This window comes from Canis lupus, chromosome 35 (assembly GCF_003254725.2).
Source record: "Canis lupus dingo isolate Sandy chromosome 35, ASM325472v2, whole genome shotgun sequence".
Lineage (NCBI taxonomy): Eukaryota > Metazoa > Chordata > Mammalia > Carnivora > Canidae > Canis > Canis lupus.
In genome coordinates this window covers 9,075,066-9,086,142 of record NC_064277.1, presented here as the reverse complement: position 1 = coordinate 9,086,142, position 11,077 = coordinate 9,075,066, and the positions used below count along the sequence as shown (strand labels likewise).

General features: G+C 36.9%; 1 pseudogene; it reads left to right on the top strand.

Annotated features, from left to right (window-relative positions):
• The first annotated feature begins 7,850 nt into the window (after positions 1–7,850).
• Positions 7,851–8,283, top strand: LOC118353355 (40S ribosomal protein S25-like; annotated as a pseudogene).
• The last annotated feature ends 2,794 nt before the right edge of the window (positions 8,284–11,077 follow it).

The window sequence follows — 11,077 nt, the reverse complement described above, 5'->3', positions numbered from 1 at the left end:
GGTATTATTTTGTATTTGAGTTTATTAATATACTTACAGCCAAGGTACTTTAATTATTAATAAAGAATTAGACTGGGCAGCCCGGGTGGCTCAGGGGTCTAGCACCGTCTTCATCCCAGGACGTGATCCTGGAGTCCCGGGATCGAGTCCCACATCAGGCTCCCTGCGTGGAGCCTACTTCTCCCTCTGCCTGTGTCCCTGCCTCTCTCTCTCTCTCTCTGCCTCCCTCTCTCCCTCTGTGTCTCTCATGAATAAATGAATAAAATCTTAAAAAAAAAAAAAAAAGAATTAGACTTTGGACCTTAAATGGAAGCAATAAAGATCTGTGAGACAACTTATATGGCTGCAGCATTTCCTATATATTTTCCCATATATATATTCCTACACATATTTCCTATGCCATTCTCTATACTTGTTAGGCTTGTTAATGGTTTGGTTGGTCATATGTAGGCTTCACAACCATATGTGATTAGGTCGTGAAGTCTTATTCTTATTTACAATATTTTACTTACACTTGGCCTATCCATGTATTTGCATCAACGATCCCACTTAATTCACAATCTTGTGAGACCAGTATGTAAAGATGAGATGTCTTACCTAGGGAATTTCACTAACTTCAGTAAAGGTCCTAAGGCAGATGGGCGGCAAAGCTGAGATTCAGACACAAGTTTCTTTGTAAAGTCTCACTTTTTCCTCCATATATATAACACCGCCTCCCTCCATTGCTAAGTAAATATATTTCAGGTTGTCCAGCCAGGCCGCAATCCATCCTAATATTCTGAGAAATATCTCTATGCTAGAGGGACTAACCCATGGAAGCTATGTCTGTCCTTACTGATAGTGAAAATTAATTTGGGAGAATTAAAGATCGATAGTGTATCTTTGGTTATAACCGCACAATTCAGAACTGTGACAGATAAACTCTAAAGTGATCCTGTGATCCCTGTATCCTGGCTATATATGTGTACACACACACACATATTTAAAATTTCCTCCCTTTGAGTGAAGGCAAGACTTGTGACTTGCTTTTGGCAAGAGAATATGGGAAAGGTAATTGACATCAATACTAGGATTATGTTGCCTTTTATATCTTTTTATCTTGCTCACAGACAGACTCTGAGATTTCCTCTCTTGACTCTGAAGAAGTGACCATGTTGGAAGGCTCCTATCAAGAAGCTGAGGGTGGCCTCCAGCCAAGGCCAGTAAGCTGGGACCTCAATCCTAAAGTTGCAAGGAAATGAATTCTGTCAAAAACTGGATGGAGCTGTTAGTGGGCCAGTTGAGCATCCAGGTAAGAGCACAGTCCTAGCCTTGTCAGAAAACTTTAGAAGTTTTCCAGCTAACCTGTGAACAGACTAACCTGATCTGCAGGAAATGTGTGATAATGAATGTGCTTTGTCCTAAGCTGCTAAGTTTGTGATAATTTGTTAGGCAGCAACATATAACTAATGTAAGACCTAACTTCAGATTATATTACTGGTTCATTGGTTTTTGAGAACTTGCATGCTTTTTCTTCTTGGTTTCTCAATGGTGAGCTAAAGAAGATGAACAAACAATATATACCTATTTTCTGCTTAACTTCTATTTCACTAGAGAACTCACCATAATGATAAAACAATTATTGCTAATGCACTAAAATAACTATTAGTGGATTATGTAATAAGGATTTCTGTGAACGTTGAAACCTGGTATACAATTGCCTTGGAGATAGTACAAAAATTTCATCATATCCTTGATTGCCTAGCCAAGAATTGTTCATTTTCCCCTGCCATGTCTATGTTTGCTGGGTTTGGCACATTCAAATTCAAACATCGTGGGTAAATATGAAATGTTCTAGTTAATGCCCTGCAGAAAGAAAATTAACTTGTTAGTGAATCACTTTTTTTAATTTTACTTTTGTTGTTACTGAAAATAGTTTACTTTTCTATGAAAAAATGATACATATTTATCTTAGGTATGAGCCCAAGTCTGAAATGGATACTTCAGGTATCCATTATCCATTATCCATTATCCATTATCCTATTTCAGGTCTGGCCCTAAATAAACCACAGCTTCTTAACTCCAGTTCTAAAGAATGAAACTGTTCTCCTCTTTAGCCATATCTACCTTGATTGAATGCAAGCCCTTAGGGCATTGAGTAGACTTCTGGAGGGAAGTACTGACTCATTCCAGACTTTTCTACAGGCCTTTCTACTGATTGATATACATGTGCCCTCAGGTGCAGAGTTGAGTTAATTACACCCATTCCTTCATGGCAGCCCATCATCATTTGAGCATGCAATGCCTCTCTCTGAATCATTGTTCCTCTCCTTCCCGTTCTCCACTCCTATTCTGCTTTCCTTTTTTTTTTTTTTAATTATTTATTTATTTATGATAGGCACACAGTGAGAGAGAGAGAGAGGCAGAGACACAGGCAGAGGGAGAAGCAGGCTCCATGCACCGGAAGCCCGACGTGGGACTCGATCCTGGGTCTCCAGGATCGCGCCCTGGGCCAAAGGCAGGCGCCAAACCGCTGCACCACCCAGGGATCCTATTCTGCTTTCCTTTCCACATGCAACTATCCTGATGTGTTTGATGGGTATTAAACCACAGACTAAATATGCTTCTTCCTTTTTGTGCTCAACACCACCAAAACAGCACTGTGATGACCTTGCACACTTAGTCCCTTTATGAACTTGTCTGAGAGTCTCACTGGCATGTACACTCTGTTACACTATACTTATTTTAATTTGAACTATACACTATCCAGCGCTATGCAGAATGATTATTACCCCACCCTCACACTGGTAGTGGATGAGGGCATGAGGGCTTCATTACCCTGTTTCCTGCTAACTCTTAGCATTATCCTGGCTTCTGACTGTCAACATCCTAATAAGTTCAAAGGGACCTCACTGTTTTCACATGCAAATGTCTAATGTCTAATGGAATTTGTGTATATCTTCATATGCTTATTTGCTTTGGGGGGTCTCTTCTCTGTTTATATATTTTGCCCATTTTCCCATTAAGCTTCTCTTTCATTTTCTTGGTGTTTACAGGAATCTTTTATATTATCTAAATACTTGTTCTTCGCTAATTTTAAATATTGCAAATATCTTTCCCAAATTTGTCATTTTTCTGTTGCCTTTGTACATGGTGTGCTTTGTTGAACTGAAATTCTTACTTTAATATAATCAAATTCATTGATTTACAACAAAGATGCAAAACCTGTGAAATCCATACAAATAATACCCTCCAAAAGCAGAAGTGAAGGAACATCAAAGAGAAATCCACTTATAATAGCATGTTTAACACACTGCTTTCTGGTTTTGAATAATCCAATAAAACAAATAAGAGGGATACAAAAGACTTAGCTAGCCCAATCAGTAAGATATATCTAATAAATATATCAAACTTTATAACCCATAACATTTAATATGCCTTCTTTTTCATTGCACATGGAAGACTCATAACTAACTACATATTAATCACAAAGAAAAATATCTCAATAAATTTCATAAGATATAAATAATTCAAACAAAGCTGTCTTTCCAAAGTAACTAAATTTAAAAATTAATTCTAAAACCAAGAAGTAAAATGAAGCTTTTAACAATCAAAAACTCGGGGATCCCTGGGTGGCTCAGCTGTTTAGAGCCTGCCTTTGGCCCAGGGAGTGATCCTGGAGACCCCGGATCGAGTCCCACATCAGTCCTGCTTGAACTCTGCTTTTCCCTCTGCCTGTGTCTCTACCTCTGTCTCTTTGTCTCTCTGTCTCTCTGTCTCTCCATGTCTCTGATGAATAAATAAATAAAATCTTAAAAAAAAACAATCAAAAGCTTTTTAAGCAGATTTCTAATAAGTAAGTTGTGAGAGAAAGGAATTAATCAAATCAACGTTGCAGGATTCATAGCAGTAATCATAACAAAAACTGCACATCAGAATCTATAGGAAATAATGAAAGTAGTGATGAGAGAAAAATCTAAAGTTTCAGAAACTTACATAAGTGAAAATTGAATAATAAAGATAAATTAGATTCTTTACAAAAAAAAACCTGCACAAAAAGGATCACAAATTGAAATAAAAGCAAGCAGCAGGGAAATATTAAAGATATGGGTGAATTTAATGAGACATAAAATAGAATAAAATAAGAGCACCTGGCTGGCTCAATTGGTAGAGCATGCAACTCTTGATTTCAGGGTTGAAGGTTCAAGTCCCACTTTGGAGGCAGAGATTACTTTAAAAAATAAAACAATAATGTAAAGATAAATAAAATGATTGTTTCTTGATTTTTTTAAAAAAACAACAAATTAGTAAAGTAATCAGTAATTATAATGAGAAGCACAAATCCACAAAATAAATGATGAGTGGGAAACATACATTTAAAAAAGAGAATTTTTGGGAAAAAAAAGTCATAACCAACTATGCATAAGTCTTTTCAAATGAACTTGAAAACCAGATAAAATGAGTAATTTCCTAGAAAAGTCTAATTTAACAAAACATTGGCCCTCATAAAAATAAGATACATAAATATGTCCATTTGTATAAAAAGAAACAAAACTTTAGAACTACCACACAAAAAGCACCTGAACTTAAATACTCAAAGACCAGATAGTGCAACTCCAGCACATATGAAAAGAAGGAAGATCTAATTTTAAAATACATTAGTGGGTCACCTGGCTGACTCAGTAGGTAGAGCATGAGACTCTTGATCTCAAGGTTGTGAGTTCAGGCCCCATACTGGGTATAGAGATTAATAAAAATAAAATCTTAAAAAATATATATTAGTATAAGATTGCTATCTAAACCTAATAAAGAGCAGCTTGGGTGGCTCAGTTGGGTAAGCATCTGACTCTTGATTTCGACTCAGGTCATAATCTCAGCGTCCTGGATAGAGCCCCATATCAGGCTCTTTAATCAGTGCAGAGTCTACTTGGGATTCTCTCTCTCCCTCTGCCCCTCTCTCTGCTCACACACACACTATCTCTCCCTCTCTCAAGTAAATAAATAAAATCCTTAAAAAAGAAAACTATAGACCAATCTTATTTATGCATGTTGATATAAAAATTTAACAAAATGGAAAAAAAAAAAACCAACAATACATTGAATAACATGAGACAAGTGAGTAGAATATATTGCAGGAATGTAACGATGATTCCATATTAGGAAATCTACTAATATAATTCACCATTTAATTGATTTATGGGAAAAAATATAATTTTCTTCAGCTATCAACAAATTTTAGTACCAATTCCAGAGTAAAGCATTTAGCCAAGTAGGAACTGGAAACTTCCTTGATACCATAACATATGTGTGTATATGTGTTCTAAAGCCAGTGTCAGAACCATGGTGCAAGTATATGGGGAAAGGAGGAAGGGAGTGAAGGGACTGTGGGCAGAAAATCTCAGAATACAGAACAATCCTGCTCAACCTTCGCCTGGGCTGGTGGAGAATCTCAAAGCAAAAGCTGCCTGTTGGGATAACTTTATGTCCACCTGGAATGGTTCAGTTGTATTTCTTTCATGCTCAGTCATTGTGCTTTAGCAGCCTGGGGGAGCTGTGGCTCCTGAATGCATGTCATTGTGGAATTACAAGTGTAGCTACTAGAGGCTGTTATCCAGCTCTTCTTCTTCTTCTTCTCTCTTTTCTCTCTTCTTTGCTTCTTCTTTCTTCTTTTTTTCTTCTTCTTTTTTCTTTTTCTTCTTCTCTATCTTCTTTCTTCTTCTTCTTCTTCTTCTTCTTCTTCTTCTTCTTTCTTTTTCTTCTTCTTCTTCTTCTTCTTCTTCTTTCTTCTTTCTTCTTCTTCTTCTTCTTCTTCTTCTTCTTCTTCCTCTTCTTTTTTAAGATTGTATTTATTTATTCATGAGAGACACAGAAAGAGAGGTAGAGACATAGGCAGCAGGAGAAGCAGGGGCTCAATCCCAGGACTCTGGGATCATGACCTGAGCCAAAGGCAGACACTCAACCATTGAGCTACCCAGGTGCACCTATCTAGCTCTTCTTAAGGGAGATCTGAGCTGAGTATCTCCATGACCATGAGTGACTATTTTATTCAATAAAATAAAAGATTATTAAATTCAATACAAAAATAAATAGACTTGTATAATACAACAACAACAAATAAGGAAAAATCACATGCAAAGATAACTGATAAACTGCAGGGGGAAACGTTTGTCACTGAGAAGGGGCTAATCTATCCTATATATAAAGTGTTATTGACAATGAGATTTACAAAAACACTTCTAAAAGCTAAGAAAAAAATGGAGAAATCAGTCATAGACATGGACTACAGAAAATATGCACATATTTATCACAAGAGAAATACAAACTGAAGCTGTTACTTCTCACTTACCAGATAAGCAAGAATCTGAGGACTTGACGCTGTTGGTGAGAATATAGGGAGGTAGACATTTTTCTTTATTAGTGGCAGGGTCTTAAATAATACAATTCAGATAAAGAGGGAATTTGGATATTTATCCTTTAATTGAGAAATCTCATTTGAAAGATAGACCTGAAGATACACTTTTAAAAACACAAAACAACATAGGCACAGGAATTATTCATTGTGGTAATAGTTAAACATCAGAAGCAATCGAAATCCCAACCCATAGTGTGTCACCTGGGTGGCTTAGTCCGTTAAGCATCTGCTTTGGTTCAGGTCACGATTCTGGGGTCCTGGGATTGAGCCCCATATCAGACTCCCTGCTCCCTGGGGAGTCTGCTTCTCCCTCTCCCTCTCTTCCCATCCTCTCATGCTCACTTTATCTCTCTCAAATAAATAAATTTGAAAAAATCCTTTAAATGCCAACCCATAGTGATCTGCTGGAATAAGACAATGGAGTTCTATGGAGACATAAAACAAGTAAGGAAGAACTCTGTGAACTACAATGGATTGATATCTACAGCATGCATACCTAGATCAAAATTGTGTACATAGCAAGCCACATTTTTGTGCAACAGAATTTTGTGCAACAAAATTAGGAATTTTTTTTAAAGAACCCATTATTCTGACTATACATGCCTAGTGGGATGCATTAGGAGGACAAAAAGAACTACAAAGAATGTGAGTTTTGTTGTTGGTGGTGGTTATGGATATAATAATTCTAAAACTATGTTTTGGTGGATCTAAATTAAAAATATGTTGATGTAGTTGGGAATCAGTATTATTATTGTAAAGAGGAAAATCAAAATATTAAAAATATGAAATGAGGAAGGTAAGGAAAAGGTAGTGATACTGGATTAGAATTGGAAGTTTCAGTATGAATTTGAGGCATTTAAGAAATGCCTACTTCCCATTCTTACCACTGAAAGGGAGCCAATGATAGTCCATAACAGTGAACACATCTAACCCTGAATTTTGCCCCTTCAGGGCTCCTTGGAGGATGGCTGATTCCAAGAAAAGTACTGGGTGAGCCTGAAATTTTAGTGCCGGAAAGCAAGCAAGTACTCAAAGATTAATGAGGACATGGCAAAGTGGCACAAGAGCAGCTTGAAGTGATTCCCACTGGCCAAATTTGTACATTTTGAGCAAAAAGAACATAGTAGATTATAACACATTAAATAAAAGATATTTTCATGTATGTAGCAATAACAAAAATGGAAGGTAGCAAGAGAGAAAAAGCTCTTCAAAAAAGAAGGCTAACCAAAAAGTATAGAAGAATGATCAAATTAGGAGGAAAAAAAACAACACTATTTTTCCTCCATCATTTAACAACTAGTTTACTCAAGGTTAATCAGTGGATACTTCATCCATTGATGAAATGTTGTTGGGGATAGGATACATTACTCATGTAATCTCAAAATCTAACATAAAGATTATTATTTTCTTTTTTTTTTTTTATCCGACATCTTAGTGAGGCTGCAGGGGTGGCTGTTGCTCTCTGAGCTTCGCTATGCCACCCAAGGACGACAAGAAGAAAGATGCCGGAAAGTCAGCCAAAAAGGACGAAGATCCAGTGAACAAATCTGGGGGCAAGGCCAAAAAGAAGAAGTGGTCCAAAAGCAAAGTTCGAGACAAGGTCAATAATCTGGTGTTGTTTGACAAAGCGACAGGGAGGTTCCCAACTATAAGCTTATAACTCCAGCTGTTGTCTCTGAGAGACTGAAGATTCAAGGTTCTCTGGCCAGGGCAGCCCTTCAGGAGCTCCTCAGTAAAGGACTTATTAAACTGGTTTCAAACCACAGAGCTCAAGTAATTTACACCAGAAACACCAAGGGTGGAGATGCTCCAGCTGCCGGTGAAGATGCATGAACAAGATCCCACCAAGTGTACATTTTGGGAAATAAAACTTTATTAAATGAAAAAAAAAAGATTATTATTTTCAAAGTAGGAAGGGATATTTTTACAGTGGGGAGATATGTTTTGTCATCACCGGTAGTAGGTGCTATTGATGCCCACCAGATCTCAGTTGCATTTACCCTCCAGATTCTGTGTTGACTGCTAACAATGCACACCTAGCCATTTCTTCAGATAATTGCCATCTGCCAAAGGGAGCCATCTTGCCCTTAGGCTAGACCCTCTGACAGCAGCACACATCCAATGACTTACTACAGGAGAGTGCAGAAGGCCAGTCACATATGCTCAATATGGGAAAATTTGTGGTGTTATTTATACTCTAAAGTACACCTTTTCCTGCCTTCACCCCCTCATTATGGATCAGATGGAGGCTATACTGTCCCTGAGATCACATTGTTGCTCGCTTCTTTCCTTTCCTTTCTCCTCCTTCACTCATTTTCTTACGCATTCTTTCTGCATAGCACTTCTTCAATAAATCTTATGCACCCTAATCCCTGCTTAGGCTTCAATTCCAGAAACCCCAAACTAAGACATGACCTTAATCGAGTAATCAAACTTAAAGTCATACTAATATGTTAAAATGATAGTTTGTGCTTTGAAATGTTATGCACTTTTTTCCCCAAAAATACTTAACCTGAATCTAATTATGAAGAACTAATCAGACAAGTCCAAACTGAGGGAGATATTCTACAAGATAATTGACTTAGAGTCTTAAAAATAGTGACAGTGTAATGAGTGAACCAAAAGAAAGAAGAAAGAAGAGAGAAGAAAAGAAAGAAAGAAAGAAAGAAAGAAGAAAGAAAGAAAGAAAGAAAGAAAGAAGAAGAAAGAAAGAAAGAAAGAAAGAGAAAGAAAGAAGAAAGAAAGAAAGAAGAAAGAAAGAAAGAAAGAAAGAAGAAAGAAAGAAAGAAAGAAGAAAAGAAAGAAAGAGAAAGAAAGAAGAAAGAAGAAAGAAAGAAAGAAAGAAAGAAAGAAAGAAGAAAGAAAGAAAGAAAGAAAGAAAGAAAGAAAGAAAGAAAGAAAGAAAAGAAAGAAAGAAAGAAAGAAAAAGAAAGACTGCTATAGCTTATAGAAAACTAAAAATTATTACAAAATACTGTGAGGAATTTGGTGAGATACTGAATTTTTGTTTGTTTATATTTAATTATTTGGATACCAGATTTTCAAAAACAAGCTTTTTAAAAAGAAGTTTTATTTATTTATTTGAGAGAGAGAGGGATAGCGAGAGAGAGCATAAGCAGAGGGAAGAGGGAGAAGCAGGCTCCCCACTGAGCAGCGGCCCTTGTGGGGCTCATTCCCAGGAATCTGGAATCATGACCTGAGCCAAAGACAGTTGCTTAACTGACTGAGCCTCCCAGGTGCCCCTAAAGACAAATTTTAAAAGATGTTTTAGGAACTGTTGGGGGTATTGAAAAATAGACTTACTATAAACAATTTTCTCTGTGTTAAAAGTCTGGAATGTCAACATGTTGGATAATGTCATAGTGTTGAGGTTGTATGAGAAGTGTCCTTTTTCTAGGATATATAAGCCATATTTACATGGGAAGTGTCATGATATTTGCAGTTCTTAAATGTTTCCGAAAAAAATTATATATATATATGCATGTATGGAGAGAAAGAGAGATAAAATTGCAAAATTTAAACAATTGATGAAGCATTAAGTGCATTTGCTTATTTGTAGCATTTGAAAATTTCATAGAAAAAATTGGGCAGGGGAGATAGAACAATTTGACCATCACAATTCCTATTGATAATTGTGGATTATAACCCAAAGAATACAATAAATGTGCATGAGTAAATAATTAGTATACTAAATGATTGAACAAATAAATAAATGGAGAAGAAGGAGCAATTCACCACACTAAAGGGAGAAATCACTGTTAGGATCCCACTGTAATCACTGCTTAGGAAACCCACTGATCGATTCTGAAATTAGGAGACAGGGCAGCCCCAGTGGCCCAGCGGTTTAGCGCCGCCTGCAGCCTGGGGTGTGATCCTGGAGACCCAGGATCGAGTCCCACTTCAGGCTTCCTGCATGGAGCCTGCTTCTCCCTCTGTCTGTGTCTCTGCCTCTCTCTCTCTCTCTTCCTGTGTCTCTATGAATAAATAAACAAAATCTTAAAAAAAAAATGAAATTAGGAGACAACGCTTTGGTAACACTAATTAGGTTATTTGCATAGCCTCAAAGTATCCCCAATAAAAGTCATTCATCAGCATGGTGTTTTTAACCTGTGCCCACAAATTCTTTGATGCATTTTTTTCTCCAGGAGAGGAATGTTGATTCCCAGACCCTCACTGTGGGTGTAGATTGGGATTAGTGACTCAATTATAACAAACTGAATATAGAAAGAGCAAAATAGTAACTTGTCCATGAAGAAACATGCTACCAGCTTAACCCAGTGACCAACATTAACATCATCAGTGAAAATATGAAAAGATATGATGTAATATACATCCTTTCCTATATAGGAAATGATCAGAACATATAGTGTGGCTTTCTTCCCTAAAATCCACAATCTTTCAGTCAAATCACAAGAAACCTCCAACAGACAAACCCAAATTGGGGGAATTTTTACAATCGGATCAGTTCTCTACAGAAGCGTCAAGGTCATGAGACACGGAAGCACTAGGAACAATCACAGACTGGGGGATATTTAAAGAGATATAAACCAAATAACTAAATCATCTGGTACCCTGGATTGGATTCTGGAACAAAAAAAAAGGAAGTTGATACAAACCTGGAATATCTAATGTCGATTTCTTAGTTCTGATAATCATACCAGGGAAATGTGAAGTGTTAACATTCGA